General features: G+C 36.9%; 1 protein-coding gene across 2 annotated transcripts in view; it reads left to right on the top strand.

Moving 5' to 3' along the window:
- Gpc5 (glypican 5) overlaps positions 1–25401 on the top strand; it is a 1086235-nt gene that overhangs the window by 287915 nt on the left and 772919 nt on the right. The gene's annotated exons all lie outside the window — the stretch shown is intronic.

The raw sequence follows: 25401 nt of genomic DNA, 5'->3' as shown, positions 1-25401 counted from the left end.
TGCCCCCATATACATGAACAGAACCTTGTGGCAGTGGGAAAGTTAGCTAAGGAGTAGAAGGAGTATCTACAAAACAAGATAGAAGAAATGCTATTGCTCAGATGACTTTCCACTGCCCCTCTTCTTCCTATTTTCTCTCATTCTTACTGTCCAAAGAATCATTCTCCTAGTTAAGATTCTTTCTCAGTCAATCATCCCCCACCACAGGAAATCCCTTCACAGATACACGCCAAGGTGCATCTTAACTATAAACTGATGTTTTTGGATCCAGTCAACTTATACGTGATATTGGCTATAATGTCCCCCCCCTCCATTTCCTAATTCCTTCTCCTTGATGGTTTTCCCTTCATGTTTCTTGAAGTATGGAGGCTGCTTGGTTGTTCCTGGCTGCCCAGTCACAAAATAATCACACACAGAACCTGTATTAATTAAATCACTGTTTGACCCATTAGCTCTAGCTTCTTATTGGCTAACTCTTACATCTTAATTTATACCATTTCTAGTAATCTGTGTATCGCTACGTGGCAGTGGCTTTCCAGCAAAATTTATTTTGAATATTTAATATATCTATGATTTCTTTTGATTATATTACACCCCCCTCAACTTCATGTCCTAGGTTTAACACACTGTGTCCGGTAGCACTGTCCATATGTGTATGTGTGTTGGGATAAGGCACATGACTTTAATCCTTTGTCTCATATGATTATCCCAGATAGATGTTAAAGATGTTTCTGGTATATTTACTGTATTAACTTGTGTACTTAGCATAATTTTTTAATTAAGTCATTTATTTAATAAAATGTGTCACATTGTGCCACATCCTTTGCTAATTGCTGAAGTTATAAATTTAATCAGGAAAAAGTTCTTCTTTCTTGAACTACACTCTGAGTTCTTTTAGTTAAGTAATATCAGTGATAATTCCTATCCTATAAAATCAGAAATGTAAAAGGAAAAGAGTGCTGTACCAATTGCAATATTATTTTGGTTGTAATTTTACTCATTTTATAGTTATTTTAAAAATGGGAACTAGATTATTTTTCCTTGACACATTCATAATATTCGCATTTTTCAGACAAAAAAAAAGTTCCTTGTAAAGCAAGAGAAATTAAAATTTTATAATTATCTTTGCTCATTTTAAATATTTATAGTATATTTTATATGCAGTGAGGTAGTCTCTTTTGGATAGCATCTCCATTTTTGGATTCTTGAAATAATAAATGGCAGTGGGAAATATGAAATAATTTTGAGACATTATCTGAAATACTGATGCTTCTCTTACCTGCATTTCTTCCCATTTTTGATGCTTATAGGGCCATAAATAGCCCATGTGTGAATGCACACAGCATTGCCAGGTTTGATATTTGATAAGGAATGATGATTTTTAGCCAAATCTGAAAAAAGTCTGTTACATTATTATTTTCTTGTTTCTTTTTTTAAATCCCCCACATATTACATACAAACCGTTCACTTGACTGAAATCCAAAATACAGCTCAGAGAGATGAGGCTCCCTCTACTGTCTTATATCAGTCATGTTTATCATCACAGTGATCAGATATCTGACCAAAGCCTCCTAAGGAATAATTCATTTTGGCTCACCTTTTGATACAGTTCACTGTGGCAAGGACAGGATGGTGTCTTTAATTGTGAGGCAGCTTGTCCCGATGCACTCACAGCAGGAATCCTCTCCTATGGAATAGTCATTCCCATATCCATGGGGACCTTTCCAGTTTGGTTAACTCAGTTTAGAGATTCCCTTCCATACATGAATAGAAGTTTGTTTGTGGAGATTCCATATCTGATTGAGCTTATCATCAAGATTAGACAACACATATTCCAACACTGCTGTTCGTATTTAATTCTAAGCAAAGGGACAAGAAGAAGAGTTAAAATGTGCAGAGACCATGGACCCTTCCAGGGAAGCTGACTTTACACTCAGCTTATGGTTCTAGGTAGAAAGTAGGAGGGAATACAGAAAGAACTGCTCTTCGGGGACTGAAATCACAGAGAAGTGACAGCCACTTAACAATCCTCCATGCAAGAAAAGTTGATCCATTTTGACTTCTTATATACTTTACTGTCCCAGTGTTCTCTCTATGACTCTGAATGATCACAAGTGCCTGAAAACCATTTTTCAAGGAAGGTTAGAAGATGAATTTGTACTATAGAGGAATAAGAATCAAAATAGAAGCCTGGTAAAAGGTTGGTACAACACAGCTCCATCCTAACTTCCTATCCATTTAATTCCTGTATATAAATTGCAGCTCTGTGAGGCATTCTCACATCTTAAAAAGTTCTTCATCCTCTCTGTATGTAATAGAGATCTGACTGGTTCCTCATCTACCATTAGATAATACACCAATGACCAATGTCTTTATCCAGAACATTTATTTAGATTGGAAGTGACTTTCAGGTTTGAAGACTAATAAAATATGAGTGAAATTAAGTAATATAAACTAGACTATAGACTATCAAAGTGAAAAGAAACTATTGCCTAAAAACATAACACACACACACATGAACACACACATACACATGAGTGGTTGTTTCTGTTGCTGATGACATGGTCATGCTTATAACTATAATGTCCTCTTCTTTCATCTTTCCATTGTACCTGGCAAGACAGACTGTAGCCTAGAGTGGAGGATCTTTCACTGTTTGGGTGATTCATAGTTTTATTCCCAAAGGTTCCCAGTATTCCTCCTTCCACTGCATTGATTTGCCATATCATTTTCATTGATTATTAAATATGGCAATACCTAAACATGTCTGATAACACACAATGATAGCTTGTAGGCAAAGTGAACCAGCCTCTCCAGTTAGTAATATATGATGCCCATGATTAACTGAATCAGTAGCATTGAATATGATTGCAAAAGAGCAAAATGGAAGTTTTAACTTCCAGTGTGTTAAAATCACTGCATTCTGGAAGGATCACTTTTTCCTTTGGTGGTAGAGAGCCCTTAATTACCAAAACCCATGATTGTGATGTTGAAAAACAAAAATCCTAAGTTTGGAAGGATATCAGTTATATTAATGAGACAGGATACTACTGTTTCCTTACCTTTTCTGAGGAGTGTATGGGGGTGGGTTGGGGTGAGGAGAGGGAGCAGGAGGAGGGAGGGGGATCTGTGGTTGCTATGTAAAATGAGTAAAAAAATAAATAATTGTAACATGATTCCTATTTTAGTAAAATTCCATTCTTTTGTATTTGAGTAGTATTTTATTAAATGCAAAATTTGTAAATGATTACTATTGAACAAAAAGTTAGCATCTTTTATTAAACAGGAGAGCAAAGAATGTAATCATCTAACCCACAGTTCCATTAGCAACAAAATGAATCATCGTTTGTGGGGAATTTTTATTTCTCCTTCTTCAACTGTATAATAGAGATCACTTCACATTTTTCAAACCTAATTCACCATAAAATAGAGTCAAGTCTTAAAGAACCATGATTGTCCTGTGCTATTCCAAGTTTAGTTTTCTGAAGACGCCGATAGCGAGATAATTTTATGTTGACAAAAATGATACATGAGAGTGCTTCACACCTGGCTGTGGGTGAGAAAATAAACATGGAACGTCTGTAAATTTATGCTCCTGAAATCGATCGGTAGTTGGTTTGGCTCTACGGTGCACCAGTTAGTCCATGTGAGAAGAAGTTATTTGATTTGTCTTAGCCACCTAGCATTTCCATTGTCTACTTTCCTTACATAAGCCAGCATGCAGCCAGAGTTTAACACAGCAAGCACCACACATAGATTCATTCCACACTGCTGAGAATGAGGAATGAATGTACGGAGACCCGGTAGATCATCCTGGCTCCGGCTTTTTCATTAGTGCAAAGCAATGCAAAGAAATAATTTCATGGATTGTATTTCCTGTCCTGTTATCCAAAATCTGACTGCTTTTCACTGTAGAATTTGGAGTATGCTACATTTCCTTTGTTAGTAATTGCTTTGAAAGGCCACTCTATTTGAACTGAAGGATAAGGGTATTAGTAAATCAAATAATAAGCATTCTGGCAAGAGAACTTTTCAATACACGATTGGGTTTTAATATACATTATAAGCAGTTCTTTTTTCTTCATATTTGAAAGAATGAATTGATAATTTTATTGTCTCTAATGGTTTGGATTTGGCCTTGCAAATTTCTTACCATGTCAGCCTCAAGTTTTGCTTCTATTCTTGCCATCTTTATAGGATGTGTATATATATACACACAGACATATATATATCTTGCATGTTTCAAAATATTTGTCTCAATCTTTTCACAATGTTTTTATAGGAAGAGATGTACCAAAGGTTTGCACATTTTAACCATAATTCTAAATTTGGTCATTTTATTAAAAATTTTATTAACTTTTCACATAACTATATTATTCAAGTCAAAGAAAATGTACATACTTTCTAGATTTTAGTCTGCAGGCTGATTTTTCCACCAGTTTCTCTTATCTGTGAAATGCTCTTAAATTGAAATAATGCAGTGAGATTGCAATAGCCTTATAATTAAATCAGAATGGAAGTGTTCATAGTAAGCAGCTGTTTAATTTCATTGCTACTCACATGCTTTTATCTAAATGTAGTCCAGATGCCAAACAGACCATCTATGAGACCTACTTGTCGATATCTCTCCCTCCCTGTCTCTCTCTCTCTAGCTATCTATCACTATTTTTATCTATCTATCTATATCTATCTATCTATCTATCTATCTATCTATCAATCTATCTATCTATCTATCTATCTATCTATCTATCTATCTATCTACTATCTATCACTATCTTTGTCTATCTATCTGCATATCTATGTATCACTAATCTATCACTATATCTATCTATCTATCTATCTATCTATCTATCTATCTATCTATCTATCTATCTATCCATCTATCATCCCTATTTCTGTGTATGTGTGTGCACACATGCCCATGCGTCCTTACTACCCTGGTGCCCCAAATCTCTAAATGCCACAGTGACCCACCCAGAGTGGTAAGAACTCTCTCTATCTGGGTAGTTCTTCATACCACCTACTTAAACAGCAAAACTATCCTTAGATACATTTGTTTTGCCTATACATGTTTATGCCTATACATGTTCATATGTGTTTGTGGACATGTGGATTTGGAATTCTTGGTGCATGTATCTTTTTCACTTGAGGAAGCCTGCAGTCAGGTATCTTACTCCATTATTTCCCACTTTATATACTAAGTCTTAGTGTCCCACATAAAGTGAGTTTTATTTTATATCTCTCATAACCATCTTGCTCTGGGGAATGACCCATCTCTGCCTTAACACACTGAGACTATGGGTGGGTTACCATTCCCACATGTCTTTTCCAAGTGTTCTGGCGATCTTCAGCTCTCACTTTTAAATGACTTGGACTTTTTCTATGGACCACCTCCCTACTTCTCGATTGCAGTTTTGCATTGGCCACACAGGTGCGAGTCAAGACTAATGTCAATATGCAAGAAGAATCTATGGGTCTAGTGAGATCAGCATATCCTTGCAGCCAAGCTTCATGACCTGAGGGCAACCCCTAGAACCTACACGGTAGAGTTGAAACCCAACTCCTTCAAGCTTATCTTAGAGCTCTACATGCTGACCTTGGCATGCAAATGCCCACACATGCACAAACATACACTAAATAAATAAATGTAAAAGATGAATATAAAAGTCTGTGCATTCAAACAACAAAATTCAAAACGATTTCCAGGCCAGATCTCTTTGCATATATAAGTATATAATGTTTACTCTTCATCACCTAGGAGACATATTTCTTGGCTCCTGCGGCAGCAAGTTTCCAGGACGATTTAATTGAGGTGTGAGGGGGAGTCTGGTCTTGAATGTGGGCAGCACTACAGGAAACTGGAGCCCTAGGTTGAATATAGGACTGAAAAATTAGGAGGGGCTAACTGATCAATAGTATTTATCTCTCTGCTTCCTGAGTGTACACTAAACATGACCAGATATTTAAGGTTACCGTTACTCTACCCAGGCTTCCTTTCCTCCCCAAGAACGTTCGTACCTTTAAACTGTGACTTTAGAGACTGTTGGAGCTGCCATGTAGCGACTGGGACTAGGAACCAGGTCCTTAGGGAAAGCAGCAAGTACTCTTAACCACCGAGCCATCTCTCCTGCACCCTTATTAAATTTTAAAGTATTGCATACAGACATTGTTTGGCCAGGTTAGTTTAACCTATTCATCATGGCCATTAAAAACTTTAAAACAATTCTGGAAATGACTTCCGAATTGTAAAACAGTGGCCTTTTAGAGTATTGCAAAATCAATTTAGAAAACTATCTTTATTTCTGCCTTTTTAGTTGTTACTGCATGTGATGTGTGTATGTGTATGTGTGTGCATGTACGTGCATGGTCCAATGTGCATATGTATATGCATCTTGCATACATGTTCTTATCATGGAACAATTTTGTGGAGTTCTTTCTACCTTTCTACCTTACTGGGTTGTGAGAATTGAACTGTAGATTGCCAGGCTCATTAAATAAGAATCTCTAACTGAGGACCCATCTCATTAGCTCCATATTTATTTTTTTAATTTAAAAATAACAAAGAATTAAGTAATCACACAAAATAATTGCATGAAATTTTTTATTGTTTTACATAAACACACATACAACTTCTTGACCTTATTACTGTTTAACGTTAGTATTTATATTTCAGTATTTTAAAAAATGTCACCTCTTTAAGAGCTTAGTGATCTCTGATAAGCCTGATTTATTTCCTCATAAAGATGCAGGGGATCATGACACATATTATTTGTACTCCATCATGGTCCTTGCTCCCCTGTTACCACTCCAAAATGTCAACATATCCTTTGCAATTATGACATTGATTTTTTTGGGTACTCACCCGGCTGCTATTGAGATAAGGGATTTAGAGGAGTTTCTTGACATGTCTTGCTTAAGGCTAATATTTTACTTAACCAATATGTGTGTGTGTGTGTGTGTGTGTGTGTGTGACTAGTCACTGCTAGACATAAAAGAAACTTGTTGAAACAGAGAAAAACTGAAAGAAACACGATTTCTATGATTCTCTGATACTCCGGTGCTGGTATTTCTTGCTAATTTTAAAGGTTTTTCATGTGTTAAAATGATCTTGCGAGAACAGTTTCATAATTGATTGTACAATAGGTTAACAAGCCATTACGCCATTTCAAATTCAAAGACTGGAAGGTTTAGCAGGGCAACAGTGCAAGGAGGACCTGTCGGGTACATTGAGATTTTCACAGAGATGTGTGCAGACAAACCTTCATTCAGACCCAGGAGAGGAGATGAAGCCACAGTTCTAGGCCTGGCAGGAAAGGTTGACACGGGGCCATCTGTTCCTCTCACACATGTCAGGTAGAATGATGGAGAGAGTGAAACCACACACTCAGGTCTGTTCATCATGGGCTTGTGGGGGAAAGGAGATGATAACCTTGTGGAAACATGGCAAAGCCACCACTAAGTCCTGCTTTTAGAAAAGTTGCCATCAGGATGGGTGTTTGAAAACAAGACAAAACAACCTCAGAATCAAGTGCAATATAGTAGCATATTTGACTTTTAACTTTTAGAGACATTTTAATAGTATTGCTTTATAAACTTCATTGGCATCCATCTCCTGTTCCACCATCCTTCCTCCTATGCAAAACCGGACGGACAATAATCTAAAAATCTAAATTAAGACTGAGATGTTGGGGGAGTTTGCTTGCAATATCACTAAAGAAGGTTTGCTGTTTCTTTTCATTCACTGGTGCTTATTTTGTTCCTGTCCTTACGTGATGTGTGAAGAAGAAGTAAAGCATTTTATTTTCTAAATTAAAGAGTTGCATTTTGCTTTCATTACGGCACCCTAGGCTTTTCTTTATTGCATTCTTAATTAGCACTTGAATGGTCAAAGGGACTTATTTGGTAAGCGTGTATCTTGCAACACAATAGAGGCGTATATTAATGAAAGGCTAAAACACACCCAGGGGTCTCGTGCAGCCATATTAAAACATTTATTAATGGGACTTATTTAAAGTGCTGCTAAAAGGAAAATGAAATGTCGTATTGATTCTCAGGCCATATGCTTGTCGGAAATGCAGCGTGCGTATTATTCCCTCTTCAAATTAGCACTTCCAAACTGACCTGTACTTGTTCAAGAAGGTTTTTGGCAGGCCAAATGTAGCCCATAAGGCAATTAGGAAGCAGCTCACAGAGCCTGCAGGATGGCTTCTGGGCACTAGGTGGCAGAAGTCTCCAAGAACAGTGCTCTTGCATTAAAGACTGAACTTTGATTCCTGTAAACTGCAAACCAATACTCATCAAAGTCTTGACTGTTAACACTAAGGTCCTCCATTTTATTCACATGTGGGTCATTTTGATAAATACAAACTGCATATTTTATTTCATGTGGATTCAGCAAAATCAGTAAATTCTGTTTCAAGAAATTTATTTGCTGGTAAAGTCACAAAAATAAGGTTCTGTTATTGTTAATTTTTAATTTAACTTTTTTCTTTGATATATTCAATTTTATTTCAATTTATCTTTGATTTTGTAGCACAAAAAAATCAAAAGATTTTTAAATAGTGTGATTCAAATGGGCGAGGCACGGGTGGAAGCTCCATTTTTATATGAAGATTAAAATTGTCATGTGATAAATTGATCAATTTCTGATAAGGTGAACTTGAATGGTCTCTAAGATCAGCAGCACAGGGCTTCTTTCTGTCTTTCTGTTAATTATCTAAGGCAGGATGTCTCTGTGTAACAGTCCTGGCTGTCCAGAAACTTGCTCTGTAGTCCAGTTTGACCTCAAACCTAGAGATTCTGTCTCTGTTTCTTGAGTGCTGGGACTAAAAGCATGCACCACCGCTTCCCGATTTAACATATTACAACTGTGATTTTTTTTATTATTTGTATTTTATGTTTTTAACTTAAATAACATATTTTCATTTATTTCTAATACCAACTAATTTCCCCTCTCTCCTCTCCTTCCATCCTCCACTGTTTCATCTATCCCCTCCTCATCCACTCCTCCTTCTGTGGGTTTGCACAATGCATAGCACATCAAGTTGAGGCAGGACCACACTCCTTTCCTTATATCAAAACAGTTAACAGGCATATATACAGTGAGTCTTTAGAGATAATTTTTGTACATTTTTGTTTGCTGAACATGCTCTATAACAAAACATTTCTGCATAAGAAAAACGTGACTTGTTACAGTGTAGGACAGTGCTATAATGTCAGCATTCACCTCGGTCCCCTGCTGACGAGTCTTGTTTGTCTGGATACCTAAGCTAAGCCACATAGATGCTTTCTTCCTTAAACTGCTTCTGTCTGGTATGTTGTCATAACAACAGCACAGTAACTAATCATAATCATGAGTGGGGCTTTCTCATGACTGTGAATGTGGTGTAAATCAATGAGACCTAAGATGTCATACCTAGCAAAGAAAGGGACAATACTACATTGGGCATTTCCATCACCACAGTGATTTCATGCTGTGTGTTCCTTGGTATTGTTTTGAATTCTGATACATTCCGTCCATTGAGGATCTAAGGCTCTTGTTGCAGAGCTGAACCCTCATAACCTTGGTCCTGTTATTTTTGGTTTACTATGCTATACACCCTACTTATGTGTGTAAAATGTCATATAAGTATCTTACCTCCAAGCTTTATATGTGTCACTCAAAGACAGAGCAAGAGAAAGTTTTGATCAACTAGGTTACACTATAAATGAGGAAATAAAATGAAAGAAAAGAAAAAATCTGTAGATTGTATTTTAAAAAGAATGTAGATAAGTGATGTGAAGCTGGGGGTGGTAGTGCACCCCTTTAACCTCAGCCTTTAGGAAGCAGAAGCAGGTGGACCTCTGATTTTGAGGCCAGCCTGGTCTACAAAGTGAGTTTCAAGAAATCCAGGGCTAGGTAGAGAAATCCTGTCTAAAAACAAACAAACAACAACCAAAAAAATAATCCAGAAAATGTTTTTGTCCATAAATTACATAAATGAAGCTAGTTATATGCAATGTAAATTATTTAAGCTAAAGGGTATGATCAGATATTTAGTTTCCTTTCTTGAAAATTAAATGATTATTGTCTTTTCCATATATCTGAGGGACATAGTCAGACCCTCATCAGTTTCTATACCTGTCTAATGTGTCTTATCTATGCTGAAAGGCAAGATATTTCAATGAATGATTATTTGGTAGTTTTATACATACCACTTGGCGCATTACCATCATATTCATCTATATCTTTTGCCACTTCTGAAATAGTTTAGGTCCACTGCTGTTTACCCACAGCAGTTATCATGTCTGTAGATAATTCTCTACACAGAGAACTATGCTATGACTGACAGCCAGTGATGACTAAAGTTTCCCCTGACACTAAGTTTAGTTTACACCATTCATATCTCTATGCTTTCTCTTGCTAAATGTCAAAACTGTAAGTAGCCTCCATACTGTCTGACCTTTGACTTGATGCAGTAGTAATTGTCTGTCTGGTTATGACTGTGTTAGACATAGACACACATGTGTACACAAACACACACATGGGGAGGAGCACATAGGTGCAGACTCACACATGCACACTTTTGAAACTGAGTGTGCATGTTATGGGATCACCTAGAGGCTGAATAACCTGTCACTTGACTTAGGTTGTTGTGACACATGGCATCTCCCATTTCTTGAGTTTGTTTTTAAAGCAACAGCACACATGTGGCTCAGAGACATAGTGAAACATCTACTGAATTACCAAATAATTCAGTAAACTTTCCATGTACGCTCATGAGAAATTCTGCAAATGTGTGACAAAAAAAGTGGCAAAGAAATTTTCCACTACCAGTCTTCTCTATTGAGTGTCAAAAGCTAGAAACCAGAGAATATTGGCTGTGAAACACATGTACCAGTGAGCCCGTGGAGAATGAATGGTGTGAAACCTAAGCTTTATAAATGCACATTGAAAAATAATATGTTTGCAATTAAAACTAGGCAGTCTCACTAAATGGATAAAGGTACTTACATAATTGGCCTAAACTGTTTATTCCAGAGGGGAAAAATACCTTCCTTCACACCAAAAATAAGTATATTAATAGATCTCAGAATAACCGGCACGTATGGAGATAGAGACAGAAATCCACATCGGAGCACTGCACTGAGCCCCCAAGGTCCAGTTGAAGAATGGAAGGAGGGAGAATATGAGCAAGGAAGTCAGGACCATGAGGGGTTGATCCACCCACTGAGACAGTGTGACTTATCTAATGGGAGCTCACCAAATCCAGCTGGACTGGGACTGAATGAGCATGGGATCAATTGCACCCTCTGCATGTGGTTGACAATAGGGGCAGACTGAGAAGCCAATAATAATGGCACTTGGATTTGTCTCTACCGCATGTACTGGCTTTTTGGGATCCTATTCTGTTTGGATGCATACCTTCCTAAGCCTGGATGTGGTGGGGGGAGGGCCTTGGACTTCCCACAGGGCAAGGTATCCTGCCCTCTTTCAGAACTGGAGGGGGAGGGGAGAGAGGGGGTGTGCAGGAGCAGCGGGAAGGAATTGAGAGGAGGGGAAAAAGTGGAAATTTTAATTGGTATTATTTATAAAGTAATGAAAAACAACAAAAAATAATAATTATTAAAACAAAACTAAACTAAACTAAATTTCGGGGACTTGAGTATTGTGATGTCAAAGATTTACACCTAACATTAATTTGGTAATCCTGGTGGTGACGCTCTCCAATGTAATTTTCCTCATATTTTGCAGTATATAACAATTAGCATTTATTATTTTCTAGAGTTTCTATTATTCATTTATTACCAACTGTATTTCTTATTTCTTCTTAACAAGTCAAAGAAGTATTTATTTCAGCTCTTTTGTCGTACCTGGGCACACAATTTGGAGATAAAGTCACAGTAACTAATGCTACAGAGCAATAAATAAACAGTGGAGGTTAGATTTGAATCCAAGTCTGAGTACAAGATCAGCATCCTTTCTGTGGATTATACAGTTACATACTGATCAACTTGCTTTGTGTAGTAAAATTGGCATAGTTTAATATCAGGACTCCCACTTCACAGAAGTTCATAATAGAGTAAAAATCATTAAAAATAAATATGATGCACCTCATGGTATCATAAAATGATAACCAAGTGCAGTGCTGAAAATTAAACCTGTCCATCTGTAATATTACAGTTTTCTGGGACTGGAGAGATGGCTCAGAGGTTAAGAGCATTGCCTGCTCTTCCAAAGGTCTTGAGTTCAATTCCCAGCAACCACATGGTGGCTCACAACCATCTGTAATTGGGTCTGCTGCCCTCTTCTGGCCTTCAGGCACACACACAGACAGAATATTGTATACATAATAAATAAATAAATATTTTTAAAAAATATTACAATTTTCAGGATTTAGTATGACATTTTACTGTTTATTAAAGTAGATATTGATAAAAGTGAAAATAATTTAAGGGGTTCTTAATAACTACTAATTCACTTTTTATCGATTTATAGTAGGACTATAAAAGTCCTTCTTTAGATAGTTCTTTTTACTAATTATAGCAGAGACATCTATTTAATGGACACAAGGAAACTAGGGCACATTTATTTTATCCTAAACTTGTAATTTGTATAATAACATCATTGAGAAAACAACTGGAAAAGATGGGCACACTCTAGTTACCGCCTATCTTCACAGAACTTCAAAACTGACAAATTTTATTGAAGTTCTATTGGTCATTTATTTTAAGCTTTTTAATAAATTTAGTTTATCTGTAACCTAGCTTATGTTTATTTAACTTTTTAAATTATATAGGCATAATTTTATTATTAATAAGTAGATATAAAATTCTTATAGAGTTAGTGAAGGAACTGATTCTATAAAAGTATAAGGCCTAGATTATATAATTACTGAATTTCTTCGTTACCATTTTAATATTTATGGCCTAATAATATAAACAAAAACAGTGAGTTTAGTGGATAACTTTTGAGGGAAATTTCAGAATATTTAATAATAGATTTTAATTTTAATTTTTGCATATTACCTTGAATAAATTCTAGTATGAAAAGCGGTCATTGCTGCACCGCATTCATGGAGAGTATATTTTAAATAATGATGTTTCAAATCAGAAGTCACTGTCTGGGACGCCTTGGTTGTAATCTTGGTCGCTTCCAGGTTACACCATCTTCCATGGGTTCCGATTTTTAGGGAATAATCTCACCCTCAGAGAGTGTTCTCAGTTCAACCACAGCGTGGCGCTGCACTGTGAAAGAGCCAGCTCTGTTGCGCTGAAGCAGTTTGCTGAGTCTGGTAGAATAGTACATTTTAAAAAGCCTGAAGTGAAGAGGAAAACTCCCTTAGGCTTACAGGAAAAGATCTGCACTTTCAGCGCAGGAAGGCATTTACAAACGTGTTTCCTACCATGAATTTAGCTAGCGCAGCTCAGAATAGCAGGTCTAGCTGTTTTGCTTTTAAGTGTCTTAAGTCTTACCGGTGTTCTTGGAACTGGACTTTGAGCCTTTGCATAGTCACGTGTTCTTTCTTTTGAAACATGCACAGAAATTGTGGCTTTGCAAGCCTGCTATAAAATAGAGGGGAATAAAGAAACTTCTAAAGCATTTCAGCACTCTTGGAAACCTGTGATCTGATCACAACCCAACAGCCCCTGTTCTTTCTAAATCTGGAAACAAAGACCAGAGAACATAAGTCTCCTCTGGGATAGAACTGAACATTAGAGTGGCTGTTCGCATCCAAAATCTCCTGGGCTAACCCCAGCATGTGTTCATATGTTTGCTGTTATTTGCTTGGAGTGTTAGGTCATGTAAGAATATTATCCCTGATGTTGGAGGCTGGGTAGTTAGGAGGGAGGAAGGGGAAACAGGAGTGATGTGACTCTGTATCAATTTAAAAAGAAAGAAACAATAGTAACCAGCAAAAATAAGCTTCATCCAAGTTGGTGCATTTAAAAAATAAATAAAAATATCTAAAGCCCACAGAAATTTGTTTGCTGTCTTCAATCCCATTCTGTACCAGCACTGATGAACAATGTGCTGTTCAGCAACAGTTAGAGATGCGGGCTTCTTCACTCACCTTCAGTCCTCTCACGGACTGCACAGTTTGCCAAAGTGTAGCATTGATCCCATCAGCAAAAACTAAGGAATGGTTGAAAAGCCAGAGGTCTCACTTTTATTCCTCTCCCCCAGCTTCCAGGACCTCAATCACTAATAAGTAAGACATTTTAAATTGGTATTAGAAACACCAAAGCTAAATGAAGTGTAAACTCACAGTTCTCACATATGTTCTGCTAATACTGCACGTGTGTAATTTAAACTAAGGTGTGCTACAGCTTCTGTCTTCATGGAATTGAAGCAGCTATCCCCAAATACTGAGATATAAATTTATTCTAACGACCTGAAACCAAAACCAAAAATCTTAAGATCTCTCTATGTTTAAGGAGGTCATTGAGTATTGAATATTAAAAGATTTTTATATTCATAAAAGAGGGTTTATATATGCATGCTTGTTTATATTGCTGTGTTTTGCTAGGTCCAAGAAGCTTACCCCTTCCTTTCGATTATGCCCCTGTACCTGCTACCATCCATCTGAAAACATCCTTCCTTCTCAGGAGCTCTGAGAGCACCTTTGTACCTTTGGAGTTTTCATTAGCTCTTTACTGGCTGCCAGAATTTGGGCTGTGGTATTGCAATGCAGAAGCATCCATGTATCAATCTGCCAAGTCACAGATGCTTTTCTAGAGCGACAGCAGGAACCTTGAGACCTCACAAAAGCAAAACACATTCACTGAACAAAGCCAGGCTGTTTCAGCATGTGGCTGGTAAATTCTCTGCAGAGTAAGAGAGGTCTAAATCAGACTGGCCCTAAAGATGGTTTGCTGGTCAGGGAGATGGGATTGTGGGTCAGGGGATTGGGGTTTGTAGGTCAGGAGTGAGTGGTTTGCAGGTCAGTTAAGTGTGGCTTGCAAGTCAGGGGTGGTTGAGACTTGCAGGTCTGGGTAGGTGTGATTTGCAGGTCAGAAGTAACTGTGGCTTGCAGATAAGGCTGGAAGAGGACCAACACTTTGCCAAGTGTTGGTTATAATGGAAGATGATTTTTAAAAGTTGCCAAGTGCTGATTTTTTATTCAAATTTGCACGTTTGTTGAAAGTAAGAAAATTTGGATTATGAATTGTGTACTTTATTTACTTACTTTATTCAGTAAGTATAAAAGTAGAATATTGTAAAAGACCTGAGTAAGTCAGCAATGAAAATACCTTTTGCCCCATATTTGAGTTCTACTCATGTGCAAAACTTTTAAAAGGAAATAATACTTAGCTTGGTGTTTGTGGATTTCTTTGAGATGTGTTTGTAAGTTGAAATCTTGAAATCTATCATGAAACTATGTTTCCATAAATGTCTCATTATGTCATTATCTATATGCTATTCCATACTGATATGCAGATATGCGGATCATATTCACCTAGTTTATAAACCCAAACCCCAAGAAATGTGTGTGCCAATAGATCCTGACTCCATATAATAAAGAACTTTTGCAGACAGAACACTTCAATTCACTCTGAAGCTCTTGACGGTCAATGTTTTTGATAGTGTCCTTCCACCTATTTGTTATTGTGCCACATATCAGCATGTCAAATATTAAGTGCCTAATTTTCTCTATTATTTTGCATAATTTTTCATGGAAAATAGATTTTTAATAAAATAATTCTGATTATGGTTCCCCATTACTGAGCTCTTCTTAGATATTTCCCAACTCACTACCCAGCCACATCCACATTCTTTCTCATGCAAAAACAGGCATCTAAAAGATAATATAAACTAAAACCAACCTGAATGGGAAAAAAGAAACACACAGGAAAAGGAAAAGCACAAGAAGCATATAGATGCAGAGACACACACATTGGCAAACACAGAAAATTCCATCAAAACACAAAAACAGAAACAATAATATGCAAGCAAAAGACCTATAATAAAAGAAAACTGCCCAGACAAATCCTTGCAAGACAAAAATAATTGACCTCCTTCTATGCTGACAGTCTACTGCTGACCACGTCCTTAAAAAATAAATTTTTATACTCAGTGAGTTCATTGGAGGAAACTTATTTTTCCTTTGAGTGGTTATCAATTGGAGATAGCTTTTGGTTTAGAGACTTATGCTTGTGTCTACTTCCCATCAGAGCACTGGGACCCCATCAATTTTAGACCTATGCAGGCCTAGTACATGCTGCCATGGTCTCTGTGATTTCACATTTGCATTGACTCTGCTTTGTTTAGAAGGTCTTGTTTAATTGATATTCTCCATCCTCTCTGAATCTTACAATATTTTCACCTTTTCTGCAGGGTTCCCTGGGCCTTGAGGGGAGGAATTTGATGGAGATGTCCCATTTAGGACCAAGGGTTCCATTGTCTTTCATTCTCTGCACATTGCTCAGTCATGGATCTCTGTATTTCTTCCCATCTGTACCAGAGGTAGCTTCTCTGGTAACTGCTGAGGAATACACTGATCTTTTAGCAAAGCAGAATGTCATAAGAGTCATTTTCTTGCTAAGTTTCTTTAGAAGAACAGTAGTATTTGGTTTTGCCTTAGGTCTCTAGCCTATCAACTCTCAGGTCTTGGCCACCTGAGCAGTGCTGGGGATGGGTTCCACATCATAGAGTGGGAACTAATCTAGATATTGGTTGGTTATACCCCATGCTTTGTGTCACTATTATGCTAGTGCACCTTGCATGCCTATAATGTCACCATTATAGATCAAAGAGTGTGTAGCTAGATCAATTTTTACCTTTCTCTCTTGTTAGAATTCCTTCCAGTAACACAAATACTAGTTGGTAGGGATGAAATTTCTAGGTAGACACAAGTTTGATTTCTCCAATGTTCAATGAGTTTGGTAGGTATTGTCTTCACTAATAGAGCCTTGCCCTCAGTTTAGAGAGAACAATAGCCTTGGCAATCGCATGAGTCGTTTGATATTCCCATGGAGCTCTTTTCTAACAATTCAATGAGATGTAACTCATCCCAAGAACTGAAGTCTTCTTTTGGCAAAGAGAGATGTCCAGCTGTGGCTCCATTTCCCTCGTTATTAGGTGATTCCATATAGAGTACATATAGTATATATTTTAGGAAAATTCTACTGTACTAGGTTTCATAGAACCCATCAAATGGACTTTGTTTTAGCTGTCCCTCCCTATGCTTCCTTCCTTATCCTCTTCCTTCCCTGTTTGATCATCTGTTCCAGTCCTACACCTCCCCCTGTGGCTATCGGTTCCTCCTTCATAGGATGATCCAATCATCTCCTCAGTTCTTTCCTTTGCACCTAATCTGTTTATGAATTGTAGTTTGCTTACCAAAGATGATACCGTTAATACCCATATACAAAAACACACCATATTTGTCTTTTTGGATCTCTATTATCTCATTCAGGATGACTTTTGTTTTCATGATTCCATTTTTTAGCAGTTGAGTAATATTCCATCGTGTGAAATGTACCCATTTTCTTTTCCATTCATTCATTGACAGACATCTAGTCTGTTTCCAGTTTCTGATGATTCTGAATAGAGCAGCAACGAACATGGTTGAACAAGTGACTTTGCAATAAGATGTACAGATTTTTTGGGATATGCCAAAGAGTGATATAGATGGATCTTGAGGAAGATCCTAGTTTCATGATGAATTACCCCACTGATTTTCGTAGTGGGTATACAAGTTTGTGGTCTCACTGGAAAGGGATGAGTGATTCACTTAACCACATCCTCACTGGCATAAACGGTCATTTGTTTTATTAATCTTAGGCATTCTGATTGGTTTAAGATAAAATCCCAAAGTAGTTTTATTTGCATTTCCTTGGTAACTAACAATGTGGACCATTTTGTTAGGTTTTTCTCGGATATTTAGGTTCCTTTTTTGAGAATACTGTTTCAATCTGTATCCCATTGTTTAATTGGGTTGTTTTCATTATGTCAAGGTTTTAAATTCTTAACAAATTTTGGATATTAGCTCTCTATCATATGTGTAGTTGAAAAATATCTTTTCCTATTGTGCAGCCTATCACATAGTCTAAATAAGGTGTCCTTTGCCATTCTTCATGAGGTCCCATTAATTGTTTCTCTTAGCGCTTGTGCTAATTATGCTCTGGTCAGGCAATTGTCTCCTGTGCCTATGAACTGAAGACTATTTCCCATTTTTTTCATTCTATCAGATCTATTGCATCTGGCCTTATGTTGAAGTTTTTGATCCATTTGACTTGAATTTTTACAGGATGATAAGTACAGATTTTTTTTTTTTTACATGGCGGACATCCAGTTTGACCAGCTCCATTTGTTGAAGATGCTGTCTTTTTTCTAGTATGTACTTCTGAATTCTTTATTTTTTTTAAAAAAATCTGGTGTGCAAACATGTATAGATTTATGTGTGAATATTCAATTTGATTCAATTAACAACATTTCTGGTTTTCTATGAATATCCTGATTTTTTATTATTATAGCTCTGTAGTACAATTTTAAATTGGGATGATGATACCTTCAGTAGTTATTTGATTATTCAATTGTTTTAGTTACTTTGGGTCCACATAAACCTAAAAATTGTCCTTTTAAGTTTTGGAAAGAATTGTGTTGAAATTTTGATGGTATTGTATTGACGTTGTCAATTTCTTTTTGTAGGATGGCATTTTCACTAAAGTAATCCTATTGATCCTTGAGTATGGGAGATATTGCCATCTTCTTAGGTCTTCTTCAATTTCTTTCTTCAATGTCTTAAACTTTTTATCATGCGAATTTCTAACCTGCTTGATTAGAGTTACCCAAGATATTTTATGTTATTTAAGGTTATTGTGAAAGATATTGCATTCCTGATTTCTTTCTCAGTCAGTTTTTAATTTGTATATGAGAAAATGTCTGGTTTTTGTATTAATTTTTTCAGCAAAATCTCAAAAATAATGCAAAGGAGACTTAACTTTAGCTTTCTATGGTTCAGCTTTCTTTTTTATTATCTCACTCCTTCCTTCTCCTTTCTTTATTTTTAACATAATAATATACCTGTTTATTACTTATATAATTATATTAAGAAAAAAAGGAATATAACACATTTCACATTTCTGGGGAGGCTTACCTAGCTAAATAATGCCATAAAATATGAACCTTTTCATCCTCAGAGTTCAGAGAAGTGATCAATGAAGCCTAAGTCAGCCACAAAGACTTCATTTAATAAATACTTAATGATGAGTTGTTGTGTGTAGTTTATTTGCCTATTGACAGTAGTGCCTCCCAGCTAGCAGGCATCTGCGAAAGTAAGCTCTTCCCGGTCAAGGACTGTTTGTATATGTATATACGCTTCTGTTATATAAATATGCTTCACCTTGGACACTCAGTTTGGATATTGGGTATATTTAGTGAGTGAATACATCCATGGATAACTGTCAGAGAACTGGAGGGCATGCTTCTTTCTTTCAGTGGAACAAAACTCTAATGGAAGATTCCACACTGAAGGAGTGAGGGCCTTGGTTTCGCAGTTGGAAAGCTTTAACTCTCCTGGAATCATTCATGGCTGCTCCCATTTTGTCTGCTTTAATGAAGGATGGATTCTGCAGCACTGGAATCAGGGGGAGGAGGATTAACTATTTATTCATATGCCTTTCTTCATCTCAGCCACCATTTTCCAGATCATACTTTACTAAAATTTTTATTTATGGTGTGTCTTTGCAAGGAAAAGTATCAGACCTGAGTAGATGGTGTGTAGCAACAGGTATTTTAGAGCTGTTTGACAGATGTCTTCTGGAAACAGATACCTAGAAATGTGATCTCAGAGCCCCCACTTCCTAAAACCGAAGAACATATGCCCTCAAACTACTTATTTTGGTAAAATTTAAAGGGTTTGAGACTAGAGAACATAGCTCTGTACTGTAGCCATGGTAAATAAATTATTCGTGGTGGGTTTCTTTATAACCTTGCCTCCCTAAGTGAGTGGTATAAAAACTACAGAGAGATAAAGTATTGAGTATCTACATGCTGAAAATATCTTTCCCCAACTCTGCACTATCAACAGGATGTCTTAATTCTTTCATACAATTTGGGTAGTAATTCAGACTGTGTTATTTTATGGGTATTAATTTTGAATTTTAATTTTATGCATTTATAGGAAACTCCACTGATGGAGGAGTTAATTTCATTGGTTAAATAATAAAGAAACTGCCTAGGTCCATTTGATAGGCCAACCCTTAGGTGGGTGGAGTAAACAGAACAGAATGCTGGGAGAAAGAAGCCAAGTCAATGAGTTGCCATGATTCTCCCACTCCAGACAGACGCAGGTTAAGATCTTTCCTGGTAAGCCAGCTTGCGGTGCTACACAGAATATTAGAAATGGGTTAGATCAATATGTAAGAGCTAGCCAATAAGATGCTGGAACTAATGGGCCAGGCAATGTTTAAGAGAATACAGTTTCCATGTAATTATTTCGGGTAAAGCTAGCCGGGTGGCGAGACACAGCCCCGCCGCTTCATAACACATTTTTGTATGCCATTTTATTTTGTATTTTTCTCCAAACAGTGTATAATACCAGTTATGAATACATAATTTTGTCTATTGTCAAATATATAAACTCTTTAAATGTTAAATAAGGGAATTGCAAAAGATATTTTCACATAATCTCACAGGAATGTCACTCCACTACACAACCACAAATGTCACAAAATTCAAAGAATTAGATAAGAACAACATATTTTGGAACACTTAAGCATTTACTTCGTGAGATCTCAGAGGTTAGCAGAAATGTACCAATATGCCTGTAGATGGCATCCTTGCACCAGATGGAATGAGTCAATAATTAACTATGCAAAATCTTTCCCAGTGAGTCAAGCTACTTAGTGTCAAGTGCATGCTTAAGACTGGGGGGGAGGGGGCAATATTTGGGAGGAGGGGAGGGAAATGGGAAACGGGGAGCAGGTGGAAATTTTAATTAAAAAAGAATAAAAAAATAAAATAAAATAAAAAAAAAGAATCTGTGATATTTATTTTTTGGAACTGGGAACTGATAACCCATTTTTAGGGAAAAATGTGGAAAATTGGGTATTACCCCATGGGTTCTACAGTGGTTATGTCTGCTTATAATACAATACTTTAGGGAAGAAAAAGTAAAATAGGCATTTTAGTGATTGATCTAGTCATGTCTTACAAGTTAGCATCGTCTAAGTAAACAATTTATATTACATATGGAAGCTGTGCTTTTCTTTTCTCAATTATAGTTCCTGGGAAGATTCTTGGAGGCAAACAAGTTCTTTCCTCATCAGAACTGTGAATTGTTTGCTCAGTGCTGTGTAAAGGCCCACCAATGCAAATGCTGGCCCATGCAGAGCCCATCCGCTTTCATCAAGTACCAGATTTGCCTTACCTGGTAATCACAGATACAGATGAGTCTGGCACCTTTCTACTTACCACAAACAATAACACTATATATCTGACACTGTTAAAATATCTTGATAAAGTAATTCATACATAAATTTGATCAAAGAAGATACGATTATGTAAGGATTTTGCTTCTCAAATTAAATTTTGCCTTTTGTAAAGAAACCATGTATTATCCTCCCAGATGAGCTACAGGTAACTATTGTGGGCATAAAGTACATTGTTTAAAAAACCCATGACCAATTTCTCTTGATAATCCCAATTGCTTTTTTATTTTTTTTACTATTTTGATTGTGTAAAGTATGTGATTGCTGATCAAGCTCAACTTGAGATAAGGTGATCAACTGAGTAAATTTATCAGCTAAAGCATTACCTTCAGCCAAAGGCCCAGGAAGATTCAAATGTGCTCTAGTGTGATCCACAAAGCATGTTGTTTATCTTAGATGAATGACATCTTGAATTGGCTGGAACAGTATTTTAACTTGACTGCTACTAATTCCAATTCAGGCAACAGTCTCTATGACCCGAATAGCTGTAAAAATGTAATGACTCCCAGTAAATAAATTAAATGCATTATTTGCGAAAAGCTGAAATGCCACAGCAACAGCTCGCAGCTCAACTATGTGAGTTGAGGCCAGATCTGTTTGCACTACATATCTTTTACCATCAACAACAGAAGCTGCTCTTCCATTAGAAGAACCATCTGTAAAAATTAACATAGCATCCTTTAAGGGATCTTTCATTACAATTTTAGGAGAAATAAAAGAATGAACTTATACAAACTGCAGGAATCAATCATCAGAAAAAAAATTAATTTGGCCTAAAAATTGAGCAAACACAATTGTCAAAGTATCATTATTTTAAAATAACCAATCAACCTGTTACCTAGTTAAACTGTTACTTAGTTACCTAAGGAACACTGATCACATTAGGTTCTCTACCAAAATATTCCCTAGATTCCATCTGACTTTTCTGTACTAAACAAACTACCGCTTCAAAATAAGGGTTTAACGTTTTGGCTGGGGAAACAGGTAGATGCAACCATAATAATGTTGTAGGCAAAATATATGTCAGTCAAGGTGATCATAATTAATATAACGTACCTGCTGATTCTGTATTGCATATTCCACATATACCAGTACCAGTAAAGCAACATATGTAAGATGTCTTGGGGAAATGGGATCCCTACTCCCCTTAAGAATCTCACTGAGGGGCTCAGATCCTGTGGGAGATTTTAAATTGTGATATAATCACTGGATATCCCCCAATCATTTCTGAAAGTCATTTAATGGTTGTAAGCTGTCTTTCCTAATCCATGCTTCTCTGAGCCCAGGAGCTGACCTACAATGGCAGAAGTGGTTTCTGAAGGCCTCAACCTGCAGTTGTTGCCAGGCCATGCACCCTGCACTCGCTTTCCTTGTTTAGGAGCAGTGAAGGCTATGCCATCAGTGTAGGAGATGGAGCAGAATAACTACAAAGTCTAAAATTCTCTGCATTTGTTTCTGCTCCATCCCAGCTCCTGCTACTATCAAAATACATCCAAGCAAATGTACAGACAGTTGTGTACTCTTTCCTTGTCCCATATCTACAATATATATATAATTACATATATATAATATATATATATATAACTTTTACTCCCCAAAATGTTCACTGCACCCCCCAGCCACATGCTCACTTTTCATCTCTATACCTTGGTGTGTTACTCCTCTGTAGTAACCATCACATGCTCCAGCTCTACCACTGGTCACAAGTCTGGGTGCCATCTATCAGGGTCCAATATCAATGGGTTCATATGTTCCAGGGTAAGGGTGTGTGGATTAGAAATGTTAGGCAGAATAAACAGAGATATAAAATAAATAGAGAGAGACACAGGATAGAGATGGGAAGACAACCCATTGAATGCTGAAGCTGCTCTCTGTTTATTTCCCATAGGCTTTAAGTACCTCAATCCAAAAAGGAGGGGGAAGACAAAAGACATTTTGCCAACATATAAGAAAAAAAAAATCACCTCTCAATACTCAAAGCCTCAATACCCACATCCTAGGTCAAAACATCCTGTCAGCAGTCACATTTGGGTCAAACGTTCTGTCAATAACTTTGAAGGAGCAAGAATAGTCCTGAACTCTCTGACCTTTGTCAACCTGGAATGAATTCACATGTGTAGGCTGTTACATATAACAAAGTAACTGAGAGCAGGGCGGTGGTGGTGCACACCTTTAATTCCAGCACTCGGGAGGCAGAGGCAGGCGGATCTCTGGGAGTTCGAGGCCAGCCTGGTCTACAAGAGCTAGTTCCAGGACAGGCACCAAAGCTACAGAGAGACCCTGTCTCGAAAACTCCCCCCAAAAAGGAAACAAAGTAACTGAGACCATTAAATTGGAGAAATTACTTGGCTCAGAGTTTTAAAGATTCCTGTCCATAACAGCTTCTCTAACTAGTTCTGGGACATGACAAACCATCATGTGGAACGTGTGGTAGAATTAAACATCCTATTTCAGGGCCATGAGGCAAAGTAAGTGAACAGAGAGGAAGCCATCATCTCCTTCAAAGGTGCAACCACAAAGAGCTAAGGACCTCCACTAGGTAGGCCTCTTTAGATGAAGAGATGGTTATCTGCCATATTACCATTCTAGGGGTCAGCTTTTCAACATGTGACCTCTTAGGCAATATTCAATATTGGAATATGGGAAGTTGTACACTATACTAGAAACTAAAATCAGTGTTCATCTGACTTAAGATAGCTGAAGGAAGGAAAAATATGAATTAAAATCATTTTAGTATTTTAGCACTGGCCAGTGCAAAGTTTATGCTAGGCCCTGTAGGTAGCATATTGGAAAAGATGTAAACTCAGCCCTCAGTAGGCAATGCTTGTATATAGGGGATGTAAAATGCATAATAAGATAAAGTAGCAAGCATCAATGTTATCCATATCTGTATCTATGTGTATATCAATGCTATCACTAATGAGTGGCTCAAAGACAAATGAAAACTATGGTGTTTGAATGAACGGAGTCAGGCCTTAAATGTTAGAACTCAATCTAGGTGACCACCATTGAAGTATCTTTTGTACATTTGCATTTTTCAGTTACTAAAAGTGGTATACACCTTTAAATTTGTGATTGTATCCAGAGTGAATATCCAATGGTCTTGAGAAGTTAAAAGTTAAGCTATTGAAACATTCATGTTTAGAAACACAGGTCACATATTGAGTTACAGAGTAAAGTCCATCATGGCGGGGAAGGCATGGCAGTGTGGGGGAGGATGAGATAGCTCTCATACCTTCAGTCAGGAACAGAATGTTGTTGCTGCTGAATATCTTGGCTTCTGCTTTTTATTTAATCCAGAACCTCAGCTCATGAGGGGACTAGGGACTTTTAGGGTGAGTGTTCCCATCTTATCTAAATTACTAAAGACACCCTCTCAGAGGCATACTTAAAGGATTACCTTTGAGGTAATTCTAGACCCTATCAAATTGAAATCAATTTATTGACCTCCATACTCAGTAAGGATGCAGTTATATCCTCTAATTTATAGTCTTCCCCTGCTAATGTTATTTTCATTTGTCATATACTCATTGTTTTCCTATTTATCATCTATACAAACTCTGTCTTTCAATGCTTACTATTTTATGGTTGGTAGTACTAGTGTTGGTATTGTATCAGTCCCCATTTAGTCAAATTTTGAAGTGTTTTTTCTCATTCTATGGTTTGGTGCTTCATTAATTTCGTGTCATCTTTTGTTAGATAGATTTTCTCAGTATCAAGAAGAATTTGTAGCTGGGCCATGCATGGTAGTACATGCCTTTAATCCAAAACTTGGGAGGTAGAGGCTGTCAATTCTCAGTGAGTTCATGATTAGCCTGATCTATAAGAGCTAGTTCCAGGACAAGAGCCAAAGCTATAGAGAAACCCTGTCTTGAAAAAATAAAAAAGAAGAATTTGTAATTTATTTGTCTTTGTTCAGTGCTTAAAAATAGATGATATTTTAGAAAGTACTGTTATGATCTTAATATTTCAAAATATTATGGA

This window comes from Chionomys nivalis, chromosome 12, assembly GCF_950005125.1.
Source record: "Chionomys nivalis chromosome 12, mChiNiv1.1, whole genome shotgun sequence".
Classification (NCBI taxonomy): Eukaryota; Metazoa; Chordata; class Mammalia; order Rodentia; family Cricetidae; genus Chionomys; species Chionomys nivalis.
This window is presented reverse-complemented; position numbering and strand designations above follow the sequence as displayed.